The 21,686-nt window shown below is 38.1% G+C and overlaps 1 protein-coding gene across 1 annotated transcript in view; it reads right to left on the bottom strand.

Annotated features, from left to right (window-relative positions):
- LOC307003863 (Golgi apparatus membrane protein TVP23 homolog B) overlaps nt 1-21,686 on the bottom strand; it is a 291,916-nt gene that overhangs the window by 251,344 nt on the left and 18,886 nt on the right. The gene's annotated exons all lie outside the window — the stretch shown is intronic.

Here is a 21,686-nt window from a genome sequence, read left to right as displayed (position 1 = left end):
AGCGTTGTGTTGTTCCCTGCCCTCGTTACATCACGGGTGGGGACACACATCAGCTTTGTGTTGCTTGTTTGGGAGTGGAGCATGCCCAGTCAGTTCTCGAGGGAGCTGACTGTGAGCATTGCGAGCTGCTGTCCGTGAGGACGCTCCGCTCTCGCCGGGCGTTCTTTGAGGAGGACGGTTCGGTCCGCGCTCCCCGAGGTACGGGTCCCGCTGCTGCCGAGGCACAGCGGCGAAACGTATCTTGGGGTTCGCAGATGGATCTAGCAGCGGGGTTTGAGACGGGCACCGCCCTATCTCAGCCTTTACCTGCTGGATCCGGTGTCTCTGCCCAGGGGGAAGCCCGCCCTGCGGTTTCTTCTCCCCGGGTTGAGGCACCAATGCCGCAGCTATCCAGTTCCGAGGAATTGGACGCTGTCAGTGTTGATACAGGGGATTATGAGTTTTCGCTAGCTCATACCTCTGGTGATGAGGAGCTTATGGAGGTTTTATCTCGCGCTGTAGCTAAATTAAATATTGACTGGCCAGCCGATGATTTTGAATGTGATTCTAAAAAGAGTTTACTAGATGATCGCTATTTTCCATCTAGATCACAGCCTCCCCGTCGGGAACTCCCGTTTTTTCCCGATCTCCACACTGAGGTGTCGAAATCGTGGAATAAACCGGTATCTTTCAGAGTTTTTAATCCCCAAACATCTATTTATAGTAATGTTAAAGGTATTAAAGATTTTGGTTACGTGACAATGCCTCAGGCTGAAGAGACGCTCCTCACAGCACAGAGTGCAACAGAAACGTAGCGTCGCCGCTCGGGCTCCTCCACAACCTGGGGGGTCTGGGTGGCGGTCGCAGGCCAGGCCATCTGGTGATAGGCAAGATCTGAGGACTGTCATATCTAAGAAGGCTTGGTCTAAGAAGAAGAAGTCCTGACGCCTATGGTGTCAAACTTCTGAGGGTGGTCCCCTCCGGGGAGGAACGGTTTCGAGAAATCGTTCCTCCTCGGCGCCCTCTGGGGGGCGACTTTCTGAGGAAAGTCGCAGCGCTGCCACAACGGTTGTTCCCTGCCGGTTCGCCGTTACAGGGCACCGTGGTGTCAGCGTCCTCCTACGATCCTCCGAGGAGGGTCGTGGAGCGGTCAGTTCGGTTGTTCCCTGCCGGTTCGCCGTTTCAGGGCGCCGAAGTGACTGTTCAACCAAATCCAGAGGCCAGTCTCGAGAGACTGGTTCCCTTAGCGGAATTTCTGGCAGCGTGGAAACTTCTGCCAAATATTTCTCAGTGGGTCCTGCGTATAGTAGAAAAGGGTTACAGAATTCAGTTCGGTTTTCGTCCACCCAGATTTCTAGGGGTCCTCTCCACAGTAGTGGACCCAGAGCAGGCTCTGGTCATGGAGCAGGAAGTACTGACGCTTCTTCAAAAGGGAGCTATAGAGAAGGTTTCTCCTACCAGCAGAGAGTCAGGGTTTTACAGCCGTTACTTCATCGTTCCGAAGAAGGATGGAGGGTTGCGTCCGATTCTAGACCTGCGTCATTTAAACAGCAGAGTTCAGAAACTCAAGTTCAAGATGCTTACGCTAAAACAGATTGTGTCACAGATTCAGTCCGAGGACTGGTTTGTCACAATAGACTTGAAGGACGCGTACTTCCATGTGTCTATCCATCCTCATCACAGGAAGTTCCTGAGGTTTGCTTTCGGGGGCGAAGCATACCAATATCGGGTTCTTCCGTTCGGCCTAGGATTATCACCCCGCACATTTACAAAATGCGTGGATGCAGCTCTGGCTCCTCTGAGACTCCAGGGCATTCGCGTATTAAATTACATCGACGACTGGTTGATTCTAGCTCAATCCGAGCAGTTGGCAGTTCGGCATCGAGATGTCGTTCTGTCTCATATAAAGTTGTTGGGGTTACGGTTAAACGCCAAGAAAAGTGTGCTCCTCCCAGCTCAGAGGACCACTTATCTAGGGGTGGTGTGGGATTCGACAACCATGCAAGCACGATTGTCTCCAGCACGTATCTCTGCGATTCTCACAGCCGTAAAAAGAGTAAAACTAGGCCAGTCACACACTGTGAAACAGTTTCAGAGATTGTTGGGTCTCATGGCAGCTGCGTCCAACGTGATAACTTTTGGCCTTCTGTACATGAGACCCCTGCAGTGGTGGCTCAGGACCAAGGGGTTTTCTCCGAGGGGAAATCCTTTCCGCATGATCAAGGTCACGCGGCGCTGCCTACGTGCCTTGGTCATGTGGAAGAAGCCTTGGTTCCTCGCCCAGGGCCCAGTGTTGGGGGCTTCTTGTCGACGCTTAACGCTATCGACGGATGCATCCCTCACAGGATGGGGGGCGGTCATGAGTGGCCGCTCGGCGACCGGTCTTTGGCAGGACCATCAGCTCTCTTGGCACATAAATCGGCTAGAAATGATGGCGGTATTTCATGCTCTCAAATACTTCCTGCCGGACCTAAGAGGCCACCATGTGCTTGTCCGGTCAGACAACATGTCAGTGGTTTCTTACATCAACCATCAGGGGGGTCTGAGGTCTCGTATACTGTGCAAACTGGCTCATCAGATCCTCCTATGGGCCCAGGGGAAATTGCTGTCTCTCAGGGCAGTTTATATTCCAGGGCATCTGAATGTGGGTGCAGATATCCTGTCGAGGCAGGGGCTGAGGCCCGGGGAGTGGAGACTTCACCCCGAAGTGGTGGAGCTCCTATGGGAGAGCTTTGGTCGAGCAGAGATCGATCTTTTTGCATCGTACGATACAACCCATTGTCCGCTGTGGTTCTCCCTCACTCATCCAGCTCCTCTCGGACTGGATGCCATGGTACAGGTGTGGCCGAGGTCACACCTGTACGCCTTCCCCCCGGTATCAATGCTCCCGGGAGTTCTGGAGAGGGTTCGCCGGGAAGGGGCTCATCTATTGTTAGTAGCCCCGTATTGGCCGGCCCGAGTTTGGTTCTCGGATCTAGTGTCTCTTCTGGACGGCTCTCCGTTGGAGATTCCTGTCAGGAGGGACCTGCTGTCCCAAGCAAGGGGCACAATATTTCACCCTCACCCAGAGTTGTGGAGACTGTGGGCTTGGCCTCTGAGGGGGCCCAGCTCATAGAATCCGGTCTCTCGACTGAGGTCGTGGAGACCATCCTGCAATCCAGAGCTCCCTCCACGAGAAAACTTTATGCTTTGAAATGGAAATTATTCTCTACCTGGTGTGGAGAACGTAATTTGGATCCTGTTAACTGCCCGGTTGGTACAGTTCTCGATTTCCTTCAAGACCGTTTCTCTGCTGGATTATCTCCTTCCACCTTAAAGGTGTACGTAGCAGCTATATCGGCATATCTCACCCCTCTGGGGGCTACTTCTCTGGGGAGAGATCCTTTGGTTAACCGTTTTCTCCGTGGCACATTGAGGCTGAGGCCTGCACTGCACTCTAGAGCACCGGCTTGGGATTTGGCCATTGTACTTGAGGGTCTGGCCCTGGCTCCCTTCGAGCCTATTGAAGAGGTTTCAGATAAGTTCCTTACACTAAAAACTTTATTCCTACTTGCCATTTCTTCAATTAAGAGAATTGGAGATTTGCAGGCCCTGTCGGTTGCTCCAACATGCCTAGAATTTGCACCTGGTATGGTTAAGGCATTTCTTCACCCTAGGCCGGGTTACATTCCTAAAATACTGACTAATGTTGCAGGCCCAATTGTGCTGCAGGCCTTCTGTCCTCCACCTTTTAATACCCCAGATCAGGAAAGACTAAATCTGTTGTGTCCAGTTCGGGCTTTGGATGCCTACGTTCACAGAGCTGCCCTGTGGCGTAGATCAGAGCAGTTATTTGTCTGCTTCGGTTCAACCAAGAAGGGTTGCCCTGCATCGAAACAGGTTATGAGCAAGTGGGTAGTCGAGGCTATCTCACTTGCTTATCAAGCGGTCGGACAGCCTTCACCTTTGGCTGTCCGTGCTCATTCTACAAGGAGTATGGCTGCGTCTACGGCTTTGATTTCGGGAGTTTCCCTTCATGACGTTTGTAATGCGGCAGGCTGGTCCTCACCGCATACATTTGTCAAATTTTATGATTTAGACCTCTCCACTCCGGGGGCGAGGTTGCTCGCTTCTTAGTGTGCGCAGGACTCACACAGAACGGGCACTTGTAATTATGGCGTAGTGGGTATGGGGTTCCCATTGCGTAAACGCAGCGGGAGTTCCCTTGATAGGGAACGTCTCTGGTTACGTATGTAACCTTAGTTCCCTGAGAGGGAACGAAACGCTGCGTTCGCCTGCCATACTTCCTGCATGCCCTGATCGACTTGCTTCAGGTTTTTCAGAAGCTGTCACGCTCTGCGTTCAGGGGTGATTAATAGTTTCCTGGTCTATGACGTCACCTGACGTCCCGCTCATTCATTGGATTGATTATACATGTGCTTCATGACGAGACACTTGGAAGTGTTCCCATTGCGTAAACGCAGCGTTTCGTTCCCTCTCAGGGAACTAAGGTTACATACGTAACCAGAGACGATCTGCTACAGGGTTAATTCATGCATGTTACATGAGCAGCAGCATGTCTTACATGTTCACAGCAATGTCTGTGAATGTATTCGCAGTAGCAAGTCTCGGTAATTGCTCTGCATCCATTACCATGCCAATCTCTTTTACCATACCAATCTCCCGAGAGTTGTCATGACCGAAATACAGTTGTTGTGTTCACTTAAAGGTGCAGTGAGCGATTTCTGAGAATTATTGTTAAACACGGTTGATATTTGAAATCAACCCAAACAAACACACCCCTCCCTTCATTGCTCCGCCACCAAAATAAGAAACGCGCTATGCAAGAGTGGATGTCTATATCATAGCAGAAGCGAAGCAATGTAAAGCTATATGAAAAATAAAGCGAAGATGGCGAATTTTCCCCCCCCGAAATCCTCCATTTCTAGACCATTGCCCTGATTTTCACAAAAATGTAATTCTATCATCTTCAGACCATGCCAACAAAAAGTTATGGATTTCGTGTCGATAGACAAAACTCTTTTCGTATACCCCATTAACAAAGTTGATGGCATGATTCCAAATCATGATGCTGTATCTCTGCAATGCTTTGCCATATTGACACCAAACTGTGCATGTGTCATTGTCACCTCACTCTGACCACAACACATCAATCTGGTCACAGCGCCACCTATTGGTCAAAAGTGACCAATCGCTTTCTTCTTTGTGCTTGGCCACTTAATTTCTGCTTATATGTAATATAATTGCTTTGGTGTAAAAAGTATTCAACATCTTTCAAAGTGCATGAATACATTTCTCATTCAGACACAAGCACCACCAAAACTCAATGTACAGTACTTGCAGAAAAATTAGCACATATTTGCATACTATTTTCAACTGTTAAACTTAATTTTAAAACCTTACATAATACATATATGAATAAAACAGCAATTTGCTCCTTTTCTACTTTACAATATTGAGGCATTAATCCAGGAGCAAAACACAACATAAACATTCATCACAAACATACAAGCAGCTCATTAAAACTAAATGATCAGGTGTTACCTTAGATGAATGCCTTTCTGCAAGAATAATATATATATAACAAAAAAAATATTAATTAAGCTAAGTGAATATATGTTAATGTATAATAATAGGAACATACTGATGAATATAGTTAAAGGTGCAGTCTGTAAGATTGAGCCACTAGTGGTGGAAATAGGTACTGCAGTCCAATTCAAAATCGTCGTCTCTCCCGCCCCGCCTCCTCAAACTCAACACTCACATGGAAAATTGGCAACGTGCAGTTTCACAGACCAAAACAATAACAAACATTCCAGCCTGGAAACACACATTTCAGAGTACAATAACCGGCTGTAGAAGCGTTTTTCAGAGAAACGAGTACCGGTATGTGAACTTAACATGTTTCCTCAATATGTGTAAACATTTTATGGTATTTTGTATGCTTTAGTAGAGTAAAAAAAGGTTACATACAGCACCTTTAATCACGATTCAGTGTTGAATTGTGTCTGGTTAGTGCTGATTTCTATATTGGCTCCTGTCCGGCTGCAGATGGCAGTACAAGCTCAAAGCTGTGTGTGTGTGTGTAGACCTGGAGATAACTCTAAATAAACAATCCCATTCATCTCAGGAAAACCATGGATATCATGACAACACTGTTTGCCACGCCACAAACACACATATAGTTTTAAAGCCCATATATTGTGATTATACACTGGAAAAAAAAAACGTACAAAATGTACTTCATGTGGTAATGTCTAATTACTGGGTTTGTTCAAATGAAATACAGTAGTCAACATTTGAAGTGGATTAAAACCTTTCATCAAAGTTATATGAATTTTAAACAATACCCGTTTTAGGACAACTTTGATGAACTGTTTTGATCTACTTCAAATGTTGATACTGTATTTGATCTAAGATTAAGGATTATAACTGAATTCAACCAACCTGAAAAGACAAAGTTTTACTGAAGCATAATTGTCAGTAGATATAACCTAATTTCCCAGATAAGTGAAATTACTTTTCTTTTCTTTTTTATAAGATGAAAATCCTTTTCCACCTTAATGGAAATAGACTCAAAACATAATTCATTCCTTTGTGTTATTGAAGACATTTTTACACACATTTAGCTTACTCCAAATTAAATAAGTGTAGTTGGGTCAACAGTGTCATTCAACATCATGGTGAATGTATTTAATGAACTACTGAGTAAAGACTTGAGTCAGTAATGAGTGTAAATCTCTGACAGTCTGAGCACAAGCACAATGACCACAACATTCACAACAAACAGAAACTCCTCCAAATGTCCAACTGAGCATTAAACTTCAACATAAACTACCATTCCCTGTACTGAAAAACACGTAAAATAACATTCAATCCCTAAATTTACTCTCCTAATGCTGCAAAGCATGCTGGGAACTACCCCGAGCATTAAGTAGATCATAGACTCTTTGCCACCAATGGTCTCTACGATCAGCTGAGCTCACGATGCTTCTGAGAAACACTTAAGGGATTGCATTAAGAGAGCAAATGTAGGGATTGACCCAGTAAACATATTTTTGTTATAAAAACATTCTCTAAATATTCAGTGCTGGTTCTGGAAACATAAGAAATATCCAGATTTTGTGTTTAAAAGGGTATAATGTTCCTCAAACATTCTTTCAACCTAACAGTTCAATGAAAGTTGGTTTCTAACATTTCAACAATATAAATAAATCTGTTATAGAATGTTATTGTAAAGTTAATGCTAATTTTCAGTTTTTAAATACACAGATATGAAGGATCAGCGTATGAATCTCAACAATGGTGACATGCTTCATGCCGCAGTCATACTGGGAGCCACCATAGTATAAATCTCATGGCTCCTTGCATGCAATGCGGCATAAAGCATGTCACCATTGTTGAGATTCATACGCTGATTCTTGATGGCTGTCTATTTAAAAATGAAATGTGTGATTTGATGCGGACAAAATACTGTTAATGAAACTCCATAAATATCAAATAACTACTTTAGATCAATTTAGTCAATAATTCTTCTTTACAATTAAAACTTATCATCTGATCGTTTCTGTTCATTGTTTAATTTGAAACAAATGATGTACTTCAACAAACACTGTAAAATATACTTTCCATATAATCAACATCTAAACCTCTGTTTATTCTCAAAAAGAACTGTAGACGAATGACAGAAACACATTTTGCCTGAAGTAATAAGACCGTTAAGGTATTTTCTGTTGATTTCATCATGTTGCCGAAGTCGTGTTTCTCTTTTCTTCAGTGATTCTGCAAGTTATCATCTTGTGTCTTCAATGTTGGCAATAAAAAATAAAGAGTTCTTAACTCATCTTTGACGTCTGTCTGTTAATCAGATATTTTTGTAGAAATTTCACTCATTTTAGACGGTTGACTTTTAAGGATTGAATTTGATTCATTCTTAATCAATTCTTATTTGTCAAATTTGATGAATAATATTGCTTGTAATCTTTTGCCACAATTTTATTGAGTACATAGCGTATACATTTTTTACAGTGCTGCTTTAGACCATGTGCTTAGATCCTTAAAATAGGGATCTAAGTGTTATTTTAATTTTTTCAGTAGAACCCATGACCTTAACCGGTTTAACTTAAATCTAGGTCTACATAGAGATAGTTAAAAAATATTTGTGTTATTATCACAACATAATTTATCAATTTTAATCAAAAGTCTTGGTCAATAAAATCAGTTACATGTGTCAACTTTTTCTGGATGTTGGAGAAGAAAATAACATTAAAAGGCAAAACTGGGAGAACAGCACAATGTAAAACTTGATTGATTTCCTTGTTGCAGGAATAGAGGTGCAGTAACTGTCTCTGCATCAAAGAAAGAAAGCTATTGTTATTCTTAAGCCACAGTAAATCAGACAATTAAAAACGCATGAGGCTGTTTGAATACGCCTTTCACAGGAGGACAATGCCAGCATTATTCTCTCGAGAAAGAACGGGATCAAACTAAACTGAATGTTGGCAAGTTCATTTGTGTAACAAAAGGGGAAAGAATTAAGATGGTCTTTATACTTACAAACATAATTTACACAAACATATTTATATTGTATCAGTCTCCTGTTATAAGTATTACCCAAAAGATTTTATGGTTATATGCTAAAAAAAAATCTAATAAACAAATATATACCAGTCAAAAGTCTCTTCATGCTAACCAAGGCTGCATTTATTTCATAAAATAAAAAAATAAAAAGAATAATAATATTCCTGAATATTATGACAATTTAAAATAACTGTATTATGTGAATATATTTTAAAGTGTAATTTATTTCTGTGATCAAAGCTGAATTTTCAGCACCATTACTCCAGTCTTCAGTGTCACATGATCCTTCAGAAATCAGTATAATGTGACGATCTGATCAAGAAACATTTATTAATTATTATATCAATGTTGAAAACAGTTCAAAAGAACAGCATTTATCTGAATCTTTTATATTTTATATAATCTGTAACATTTGATCAATTTAATTCAATAGAAGTATTGATTTGTTTTATTTATTTCCCCCAAAAAATATTTAAAAAAATTCTCACTGACCACAAACTTTTGAACGGTAGTGAATGTTACAAAAGCTTTATATTGCAGATTAATGCTGTTCTTTTGAACTTTATATTCATCAAAGAATCAACAGTTTTCAACATTGATAATAATCATAAATGTTTCTTGAGCATCAAATCTGGAGTAATGATGCTGAAAAATCAGCTATGATCACAAGAATAAATTAGGTTATTAGGTTTATGTTTCTATATTCGCATAGAAAAACAGCTGTTTTAAATTGTGATAATATTTCACAATATTACAGGTTTTTGTTTTTAATCAAATAAATGCAGCCTTGGTGAGCAGAAGAGACTTCTTTAAAAAAACTTTTGACCGGTGTGTATATACAATATAAATATCTTTTATTTGCCTTATCGATTGACATTTTTCCCTCAATAAGCAAGAATAAGGAACAACACCATCAGCAGTCAAAATGTATTTCATTTCACATTATATATTTATTGAAAGAAATATTGGTAACACTTTACAATAGTGTAATTTGTTAGTAGTTAATGCATTAACTAACAATGCACAAAATATTCTTATACAGCATTAATACAAAATGTCATGTTCATGTTAGATCCCAGTGCACTTTAACAGATCCAACTCAAAATGTATTATGCTGAGGTTAATAAATGCTGTTGAAGCATTAATATACTGTTAGTTCACGTTAACTAATGTAACTAATGCTAAAAAATGAAACCTTAGTGTAAAGTGTTACCGTTTCTGCAGAGAGAAACTGTTGCAATACAGCAGCAATATACTTTGAAAGCAACAAATAATCATTTACAATGAAATGAAAATAAAAAAGGCTTTTTGAAATGACTGTAGGTTAATGGCTCTATGACTGTACATGTTGCAATATGAACAAATGTCATAAAAACTGGTTGGTGACGCATTTTGTCTGATAAAAATGAGGAAATTGCAGCAATGTTGGCACATAAATGTTGGCAGATTCATCCAAACTTTGACTGAGAGTTGGGCATGACTGTCTAGATCATATTTTAATTAAAATAACAATGATAACAACAACAATAGTAAAAGTTTAATGGCTCCACAAAGGACCTGTGTCAAAGAAAGGCAGATTTCCATATAATTCAGTAATAATTAAGGGTTGAGTTCAGGTTGATCGGGACACAAAAAAATAGCTTATTACAGACCTTTAAAAGAATATGTAAACAAAAAATGTAAATTAGTTGAAAAAAAGTTGAAATGTCTATTAAATTATTTTGAAATTAACATTGACTTTAGTGCATTTTTACATGTACCTTCATAATTATTCATGTTAACTGCGGACAAGTGTTTATGGTAAAGTAAAATAATGTCATTTCTAATGAAATGTGTCAAATAAATGTGCAATTGACCCTTCGCAGGGAGCTTGATTGACAGGTGTTCTGACCAATCATACTTCACCATCCGCCATTTTCAAGTCAGGCAAGTTAGTAGATTAAAATGGGAGGATTTGAACTTGAAAAACGAGTACTGACGCATTTCCGCGGTTAAAACAACATTCCTCCTGATGTTCATTCATGTTTATTTGATGCTATAAATGAACTAGAAGGAAGAGATGATCGGTTCACGAGCAGCTTGAGGCTCTACAGCGATCTGTCACGACACATTAAAGAGCCACAAAACGGTATTTATTGTTTACATTTCTTTTAAAAAATTACCAAATTTGAAAGGTGAGACTTTGTTTAATATGTTTAATTACAAAAGTAACCGAAAATTAACCTGGTCTGTGTCTGTCGGCGTGTTGTTAGTGTCCTCTCTGCTCCACGATGTGTTTTTCACTGCGTGAGAACATGGTGTGTGTGAGAGCGTGGTAGCTTGTCGGACATAGCGACAGTAACTAAGGGCGGGGGGCGGGTCTTTGCGAACGGTCAATTGCACATTTGTAATGATGACATTACAATTTAGTTCATATAAAACATATGTATTCAATTTTAAATGTATTCAAGATAAAATAACACAACTTCAAATAATCAAGTAGCCTACGTACTTCACATGTGCTTTAGTAGGCCTATACGTGTCGCCTCATTAAAATAAGTGCACTTCTTTAAAGGTTTATTAAAACATAATGATTTAATATGTACTTTAAGTAAAACTTTTACATTGACATTATTATGAAGTGCACTCTTTAAAAGGTGTGTTAAGAAACCGTCATGAAGTGTATAGCCTTTTATTCCATTAATATTATATGACCGTTTTAAGATTTGAAGTACACTGTATGTTGAAGTGCACATTCAATACACTTAAGTACACTTATTTGTGCAAATCCATTTATTTATTATAGTTTTTGATGCTTTAGCTACAAATATGTGTAGTGATCTCAGCTTGTTTTAACACATTTCACCATTTTTTTAAACTGATTTCATATAAAATTTCCCTCAGTTTGAAAAAAATCTCAGTTTGATGCCAATAATGACATGATAAAATAAAATGTGCTGGTGCTATGACTACAAGATCATTACCTAGGATGATTCAGTCAGACAGACACATAATCCAGTGCCAAGGACTTTGTTAAAGTAAAAGTACGTGTTTTTGGGCACTCCCTGTCAGCATTTACCCAAAGCAAGACATTTGGCATGGACATTTCTGAAGTGGTTTGATGTGATTTCTGGTCCGTCCACAATGGTGTTTGCACACAGACATAATCGAGCATCACTGAACAAGCTCCAGTTGAAAAGCACGACACAATAGCATCTGATCTCCGGTGTTTCCTCAGCTGTCTCTCACTTTCCCCACAGAACAATGTCATGCCTTTGTCATCTTTATTCTTCAAGCTCCATCACGTACCGCTCACCATTTATTAATGAATTATTAACCGAATGCAAACACACAACCTCACCTTGAACCACAGCTGTGACCTCTAGAATATCAATTAGCTAATGTATGACTCCAAAATAAACTCTTTAATGGTCATCAAGACACATCTCACTGTAAACCCAAATAAGTTGGCAAAACTCAAAACATTTAAGACAATCAATTGCCTCAAGTAATGAAATTTAAAGTTTAAGTAAGCAGAACTAGCAGATTTCTATTTTGTACTCATACATTTTTATTAGTTCTTAACTTGAAATGTTTGAGTACACTAATTAAAAGTTTTTCTCGGTTGTTTACACACATTTTCTAAAAGCATATTCTCAACTATAATCAAAACACACACACACACACACAATGGGCAAAACCCCTCAATTCTCCTGCAAAATTAAATTTTACATTCAAAACAATGTCATTTCTTCTCAAAATGGTATTTTGTTTTTAAATGACACACACAAACCATCATATGAATAGACTTTTATAAGAACCAGTTGAACACTGATGTCCTCAATGTAAAACACTTCTTCTCCATTCATCATAATGACTAAGGCCTTTTTTTTGGGGTTCAGTGTTACACTTACTACAGAGTCAGACAGTACATAAGTAAACATACATAAGTGTGTTGTACAATATTTGAGAATATTGTTTTTATACTCAGAACACACAAATACACGGTAACAAATATATTTTATTTTCCCCACAAAAACAATGTACACAGTGTACATCCCAACCAACACAAAGTTGCACATACAGTGATTACATACAAAACAACAGAAGAATTTACTGTATACAGTTACAGTAAAAAAAAAAAATCCAGTGTTGGCATCATTGCTCCACTGAAGAGCTCACCTGTTGCCCGTTTATGCTAAAGCTCTGATTGCTGACTGTAAACCTGTGTGTCGGGTGTTTGATCATGTGATGAGTCAGTGTGCATATGTGAATGGCAGTGTGTTCATTGTGAAAACAAGAGATTTTCTGCATGAGAATTGTGCCAGATGCAGAGAGTTGTGTGTAGTGTTTTGAAAAAAGTGTGTTTTAGAGCTGCAATCTGAGTGTAAAACAGGAATTCAACTTTGGCTAAGCCCCCCCCCCCCCTTAGTTACTGTTGCGTTCGAAGGCTATATTCAAGACATACCGGTGAAACGCAAGCAACAACAAGGCATCCAAATAGAGGCAAAAGCATAACGGTCACAGTTAAAAAAATGAACCACCGCATATCCTAATGGAGACGGAGGCTGGGACTCACAATATCGAAGAGCAACACTGTCATGCAAAGCTGGGTAGGTCTCTATTCACTTCTATAATCGTTATTACAAAGCAAACGGACTAACGTACGCGAGTATAAAGTTGTATTTATTAGCAGCGTGTGCTAGCGTATCAACTATCAGGGCAGAGAACCGAAATCATGACCTAAAACTGTCTAACTAGTGTAACTTCACAGTACGGTTAAAACACAAAAGTGTGTTGTTGATCTTGAGGGGTTTCGCTGACTGTGAGGACGTCCACACAGTTTAATCCAAAGACGACACTTGTCAGGATTTGACTTCGGTTTTGGGAAGGGGAAAAAACGGACACCCCCTCCAATCTCTCTGGGAAACGCGTATCTGTGTTACAAACGCCCCAGGCACAACGGTTAACCATATTTCTGATAAAACTACGACGGTAATAGCCTGCCGAGACCAAAAATATGAGACGCCTGTGTTAAAGTCAATGGAGCGCTGTGAAAAAGTGTCGGACCGCTGTGGGAGCTCGTTCTTGGCTGCGCTGTGATTGGTCAATCTACATTCTAGGGCGTGGCTTAGCCAAAGGCGAATTGTGCAGAATTGGTTCAGGGCGTTGGTGAATGAGTTACATGTTGTGGTCATTACCAGTATGTGTGTGTAAACCAATGAGAAAAACTGTAACTTAAAACTTTCATGTAATCTCAATGTGAACACTTTAATTAATATATTAACTTAGCAATCTTATCTGCTAACATACTAATTTGTTAAAATATTGGCATTAGTATGTTATACAGAAGCACTTGCTGTATGAATGGTAACTATCCTAAAACCAACATTAACAGAAACTCTTCTAAATTAGCATAACACAACATTCATCACTACTAAATCTCCCACTTAACATTAGTTTGGCACAAAAAAACCCCATTATATTACACTTAATTTTTTGCATTTACTCTCCCTTTCGAGTGCCATCGGCAAAGCATGCTGGGAAATAGACATCCCAGCTGTTTCAGTGAAACTTAAGTTCGTCTAAATCAAAATAAAACATTTCATAAAACTCAAAACAACAAAACCGTTCAGTTTACTTAAAATATATCAGTTCTGTGAACTTGAAAGAAAAAAGAAAAAAAGTGCTAAATACTCTTAAAAGTTCATTTGACTGAACTAATTAGTTTAATTTAAGTTTGTCTTACTCAAACCAATGAAGTATTTTGAGCGTTAGGGTTGTAGTGCTTCCTTGTTAAGAACAATCAAAATGGCTTTAGAATCAATCATTAAATAATTATGAGAGAGTATTTGTCATTTAGCGCAGACAAGTCAACAGATGCTTACACAGATCCCTATGAAATCAAGGTTTGAAGCCTCTATTTTAAGATTATTTTCTTTCTCTTTGAACTTGACAAACAAAGCAACCGAAAAATATTCATCACCATTTTTTTCTTAAATAAAAAATGCTCATTGAGAATGAAAATGTCGCTTTCCCGTAGCAAAAAAAGATAAAAAATAAAGTCCCGCCCCAGATCCCTCTTTCCTAAGGAACTATATATGTCATGAAGAAAACTCTGCTTCCTTATTTTATTACTTGCACTTCAAAGGTGCGTTGTGGTGAACACCTGATAAGCAGAATCACTGAAGGAGAAGAACAGAAAAAAGAGAAGAGACGAGCAGAAAGAACAAGAACAACAACCGACTTCCAGCCACACCAAGTGTGAAACCAGTTTACAAACCAGTTTAACATTATTTCTTTCATACATGTACAACAGTTCTTGTTGAGAATTAACAGAGGTTTAGATGTTGAAGTTTTATTGAAAATTATAGTTTGATGTCACCATTATGATGATCAGTGCTTGCTTTAGTTGGTCTCTTGACTCTTTATCATTAGTTTTATTCTGGCTGCTGCAACGGTGAGTTTATAAAGCACATTTGTTATGGCAAGAAAAGGCCAAGAGGAAGTTGATCAGGTGTGTTTTGGTTGTTGTGATTATGTCATAATTGTCTTGGACTCAGTATCTCTGTGAACTGCTCGATCTTCACCCGCAAGAAGAACTGGAAACGGCGTATATAAAGCTTACCTCACAGACATGAGAAATAGGCATTTAGAAAGCTTGACGTGTCTAGTTTTAACCCCTTTAGCGGCACCCCCCTTAGACATGAAAATGCACATTTCGAACATTTTTACTTTATATTCAAAACATTTTCAGACCTTTTTTTCTAAAAGAATTGAATGGATGATATCTTTTGAACTCTTGGCATGAAAAGTTTCTGTCTATAATGCGGAGACGACGAGTCGGCAACGTCAACTTTATCTTTGCAGCCAACACTGACTCAGAAAACACTAGTTTATTAATAAACAATTAAAATGTCTCCTTTATTTTTTCCAGACACATTCATAATCATTAGTGCTTTGTGGCAAGAGCGTGAGGCATATACTCCAGCCCCCAGTGGCCTATATGAGTCTTTGAGTCTGTAAAAGAGTCAACAAACTGAAAAAATTAAACTTATTTGAGGTTAAAAAAAGAAGTTATTTTAGGTAATATTTAATTGTAGTCTTGTTAAAATGAATTTCATAAAATTGGTATCGAAAAAAGTATCGTTCAGGATCTGGTATTGAAGTCAAGATATCAGTACCAACATTTTTTGAACGATACCCAGCCCTATTAGTGAATGTGGAGAAATACAGTATGATGTTGTTTGTTTACAGTAATTTTGTGTTTTCCAAAACTGTAAACTCAAAGTAAAAGCAAGCTACAATTGTAAAAACCTGACTAAAATGTCCAGTTTTACTGTAAAGTACTGTAGATTTTACAGTAGATTTCTGAGAGTGCAGTTCAATACAACAGAAGTCTTACTGTGAAAGTACGGTAATTATATATATTTTAGGCAATATGTATTGTAATCTTGTTCAAATGGATTTCATAAAATTTGTATCGAAAAAAGTATCGTTCAGGAACTTTGAAGTCAAGGTACTCTGAGATTACTGTGAAATTACGGCAATTATTAACCTGGAACATACTATAATTTTACACCATTTTTTTTTTTTTTTTAAAGTGCAGCCATGATCTATCATCACGGTTGTGATACAGTTCACATATTCATATTTCCGTTAATTTAACTATATTTACAACTAAAACTGGATGCATTATCATACCACAAATCATTCAAGTTATATAGCACTTTATACAATAGGCTATAGATTGTTTCAAAGCAGCTTCACAGTGATAAACAGGAAAATATCAATCAATGATGCAAATACGAGAAATTCTAATTCAATTCAATAGTAAAGAATACAACAGAAGACAATAGTGTCATGGCAGCTCAAGTCAGATCATTGCTGAATCAGTTCAGTTCAACTGTGAAACATTATGAAATAACGGTGTTCAATAACGGTGTTGAACTTGCTAAATTCGCCATTTATGAAACAAATTCGATTCAGCTATAAAGCAGCTCTACAGAAAACAATGGTGTCATTATTCAGCTCAATTCAGTCAAATTGGTAATATTGAGTTTTTTAAACCCCATAAGCAAACCAAAAGTGACATTGGAAAGGAACCCAAACTCCATCAAAATAGAGAATAGAGAAAATAGAGATAAAAGAGAAACCAGGCTTAGTCATTCGTCTGGTGTAATACCTGGAGAAAGCCACACCAATTCATCTCAATGGCAGCTTGCATAACCACTTCATGGATTGAGCTATATCTTCATAATAAAGAAGTTGTAAATGCCATGTGACTGCTAACGTTATCAGACCTCCTGTCAGCCGTCAGAAAGAAAATTAAAGTGTCATCAAGAGTCCTCGAATACGGTCAGTCTCAGTCTCTGGAGAAAGATGCACTGCAGTTTCCAGCTGAAATCAACACTAGATGCAATGAAACGCCAACTATTTTTATTCCTTTTCTCACAAATTATAATTTCAGGAGCAGATTATCGATGTATAATGAGGTTTTTTTTTTTTTCGCTTTCTTGCACAATACCCACTTTGTTTATGTTTAACGTAAAATACTGCCAGATTCACGGGCATCTGTGCGAATGCGATTTTAGTGAAATGTGAAAGAAGCATTTTGCAGGAAAGTCGCAAAAGACACGTTTTTTCCTATAGTTGTAATCACTGGTTGGATTTGCTTTAAATAAATGGCTAATTTTAAGGCCGTTGTAGAGAGAGAAAGATGCTTTCCGCCCCCAGGATGGTGTAATTACCCACACTGTTAGACCTTACCAGGGTAATTTACTGTTTATTGTACAGTTATTTACTGTAATCTAAAGTATGTTACTATAAAACTGTTAAGTTAACTAATTTCACTTGGAGAAAACGACTGCCTTATATTGACCAACTGTCATTTAAGTGTATTAACTTAACATGTATAAGGCACTAATAATGTGAGCAAAGTATTATTGTGAACTTATTTGTTTTGGGATCGATACTAACTATTGTACATAAAGATATATCCCACTAGACCAGCAACTACACAGTCACCGCCCGTTAAATAAAGCAACATGCACCATGTAATCAATGTTTCTAGATCTTCTGCTGGACAGAAGCACAGGCTCTACTCTTCAGCACAACGGTGACCCAAAAAACTACATTTTACAGTAAACTACTGTATAAACCTGTTTTAAAACTTACAGTTTATTACTGTTAAAATACATTTCGTGGGTGTGCCTTATTATCTTACACTGTTAACCCTTTCAACCCCACAGGAAAATCCACACTACAAAGAGTAAAATGTAACATTGATAAGATAATTAAGTGAATATGTAAGTGATTGTTGAGCATTAGTGATGAACACCTGCTGTTAACAAGCAGAATCACTGAAGGAAAGAGGAACACAAGAACAGAAAACAGAGAAACACAAGAACTACAACTGACTTCCAGCCATTACACATTATTATGCGTATTATTAACCAGTATGACTTAATTTCTGTCATACATCAGAAGTAGTTATTGAGATGTTTAATTGAAAATGTTTGGTTTGAAGTTACCATTATAGAGATCAGTGTTTGCTTTAGTTGGGGCCTTGACTTTCTTTAACATAAGTTTTTCTCTTGCTTGAACTTTGTTTCTGCAAGCCACACTTTGTGCACACACACACACACACGGTTTGTGAATGAAATTTGTAAAATTTATGACGACAAAATCGTCTTATAGAATGTTCATTCACTAGACTCATTCAGAGTTAATTCTGTATCAAAAGTGTTGCGTTTTTACCACTCTGAAACCACAGCAATGAGTTAAAATGACATTTTTTTCTTTTTTATAAACAAGAATAAACTTATAGTTACAGTATCCAGAGACATAATAATGCTATAGACTAAGGGTCAAGAGCCCAACTAAAGCAAATACTGATCTTCATCATGGTGACTACAAAATGTATTATATTCAATAAAACATCAACAACTTCATATCTGTTAATTCTCAACAAGAACTTTTGTACATGTATGAATTAAAAAAATAGTTTTATAATGAGTTCTTGTGTTTCTATTTTTTCTGTTCTTGTTTCTCTGTCCTTCAGGGATTCTGCTTATCAGGTGTTCATCAGTGTCTCAATTCACTCACTTCTTTTCATTCAAGTGGACTATATTAGTGAACTAGTGTAGGGAATAGTGAATAAGGGTATAGGGTGTGACTGTGAATACAGCCGCTGAGTGTCGACTTTGAGCGTTGTTAATTCACAGTATATTCCTGTAGGCTATTTTTGTTTTCTACGGTATATTATTGTTTTTATGAAAAATGGTATGATATTGTCAGAATTTGGCCTTTTTTTACACAAGGGTTAACAGTGCAGATAGCAAGCTACCATCGAAACAATGTTAAATCAATGTTAATGTGTCAACGTTAACTGCATTGAATCAACATCACGTTTGCACCGCAATTCACCCTTCACAGGGAGCTTGATTGACAGGTGATCTGACCAATCATACTTCGCCATCCGCCATTTTATCTGACAAAGCAGTCAGGAGAGAGTAGATTAACATGGGAGGATTTTTTTATTTTTATTATTATTATTTTTTTTTACAAAGAATTCAACTTATACAGTAATCATCATCGTACAACAATATTGCTTCAGGATGACATATGTCACGTATCTTTAAACAAAATAACAAGTCACACAAGAAAGAACAATAAACAAAAAAACAAAACAAAAAAAAAACATGGGAGGATTTGAACTTAAAAAAAAAAAAGTACTCTCTGACGTCTTTCCGCGGTTACAACAACATTCCTTCTTATGTTCAGTCATGTTTAATTGATGCTATAAATGAACTAGAAGGAAGAGATGATCGGTTCACGAGCAGCTTGATCTGTCCGACACATTAAAGAGCCACAAAACGGTATTTATTGTTTACATTTCTTTAAAAAAAGTACCAAATGTGAAAGTTGAGACTTTGCTTCATATCAAAAGTAACCTGGTCTGTGTCTGTCAGTGTGTTGTCAGTGTGCTCTCTGCTCCGCGATGTGTTTTTCACTGCGTGAGAACATAGTGTGTGTGAGAGAGAGGCGGCTTGTTGGACATAGCAACAGTAACTAAAGGGGGCGGGTCTTTGCGAACAGTAAATTAAAGGTGCTCTAAGCGATCTCGGTTGGCCTCTTGTTGATGTTTGAATTATTATCAAACTAAATGGAGGCTAGCTAGACCCTCCCTCCTCCTCATCCACGCAATAACCCCCCAAACCCCACCCCACCCCACATCATTCTTGTCGGTTACTGGCTGGAACAGTTTGTTATGTTTCGTGGTGCGGGTTGCTCTGTTTATTGCTCAGTTTGTTTTTGCTGCTGTTTGTGGAGCTTGGGCTCTCTGCAGAGACCGCGTTTTTTTACAGTGTGTTCAGGGGACAGGCAACTTGCGGATAGTGAGGAGATGTTTGCGGTATGTGAAAAAAAATGTTTTGGCCTAAAAAACGCGCGCTATCGCTTAGGGGATCTGCAGAGGAGGAGTCAACAACTCAAACAGCATTACCAGCTTCACTTATTACTAACCAGATTTACTTGATTTAATTCCCGTTTTAATGAAATCAATAGTTGTATTTTAAAGTCACCATGATGGTAGCGTTTGCTTTAGTTGGACTCTTGATCCTTGACTTTAAATTATTAAATTTACTCGGGCTGCCAAAACTGTGTTAATACAGCATATATTTGTTGTGGCAAAAACACTTAGAGGAAATAAAATCAGGTAATGTTGGATGTTTATTGATAATGATGAAATCATCAACATATAATTACCTGAATCACTAAATTAGTGTCTAATTTAAAATGTTATAGGACTTGTGCTCTTAAGTGTTTGTTTTTTTTACCATAGAAGCCATCTAATTCTACAGCATGAGTGCAATATTGTTGATCAAATAATAGAAAGGAACATCTTTAAAACATTTAGTACATTAAACATTTTCCTCTACATTTTTACTTAGCCATCAAAAATCAGTGTATGACTCTAAACAATGGTGATAATCAATGAAATGCTTCTGGGTACCACCAATCAAAACTGATCCATATCTCCCAGCATGCATTGCGGCTTTAATAAATTATGCTGCTGGATTTTTTTGTAGCTTGTTATATGCTCAGAGTTGATCTGATTATTAGGATATTTTGTTTGATTTTCACCATTTTTGAGATTCATACACTGTTTCTTGATGTCTATCTGCGTTGCGTCTAAGTAATGCCATAGATTAAAAAAAATTGTGCACTAAGTAGTTTTTGAAAAATAAGTTTATTATTTAATAAACAACATTGCTAGATATGTTGTAGAATCAAAAGAAATCCATTTTGAATACAACAAAATTAAAATCACAAGTCCTATATAATCAAAGCATTAAACACTTGAGAAGATCAGGGATTCAGGCAATTACATGATAATATCAACATCATCTGATCGCATGGCTTTAGCTACAACAATTATTCTATATAAGCATACAGTCATAGCAGACACACACAATGTTATATAATGTAATCAAGGGTCAAGACCACAACTAAATCAAACACTAACCACCATCATGGTGACTTTAAAATACAAAATAATGATTTCATTAAAACGGAAATTAAATAAAGTAAATCTGGTTAGTTTTAAGTGAAGCTGGTAATAAGTGTACGGCCATGCATTTCACCTTTTGGTTTGGTTTATTCCAACCAAAATTCAACAACTGTCCCACGTTGGAGCTTGACGTCAAACAAACATTGGATTTAGACGTCAACCCAACTTTCATTTTCAACCAAAATCCAACGTCTGACCGACGTTGGAGTCTATATCCTGTGCCTGCTGGGAACAGAGGTTTAGATGTTGATGTTTTATTGAACATGTTTGGTCACCATTGTGATGATCGGTGTTTCATTTCGTAGTTTGACTCTTCGTTTTTTAAGTGACTTTGTGCATGTCTTTAGCACTGTTTTCCAAAACACATATTTTATTATAGCAAAGAAAGCCAGGAACAAAGATGATCAGATTGATATAGTTTTCAGCCACACACTCCACCAAAATCACAACTTGTTATCTTTTGTTAAATCAGCTTCGATAACTAATGTGTGAAGATAACATATTTTGAGTTTCTGTTTATTAAACCATTCTTCTTCATTGTATTAACTCAAATTTTTAATTACAACGCACTCAA

The sequence above is a fragment of the Phoxinus phoxinus genome, assembly GCF_949152265.1.
Source record: "Phoxinus phoxinus genome assembly, chromosome: 1".
NCBI classification, from domain to species: Eukaryota; Metazoa; Chordata; class Actinopteri; order Cypriniformes; family Leuciscidae; genus Phoxinus; species Phoxinus phoxinus.
The sequence above is the reverse complement of the archived record's forward strand: the minus strand, read 5'-3'. Positions and strand labels throughout refer to the sequence as shown.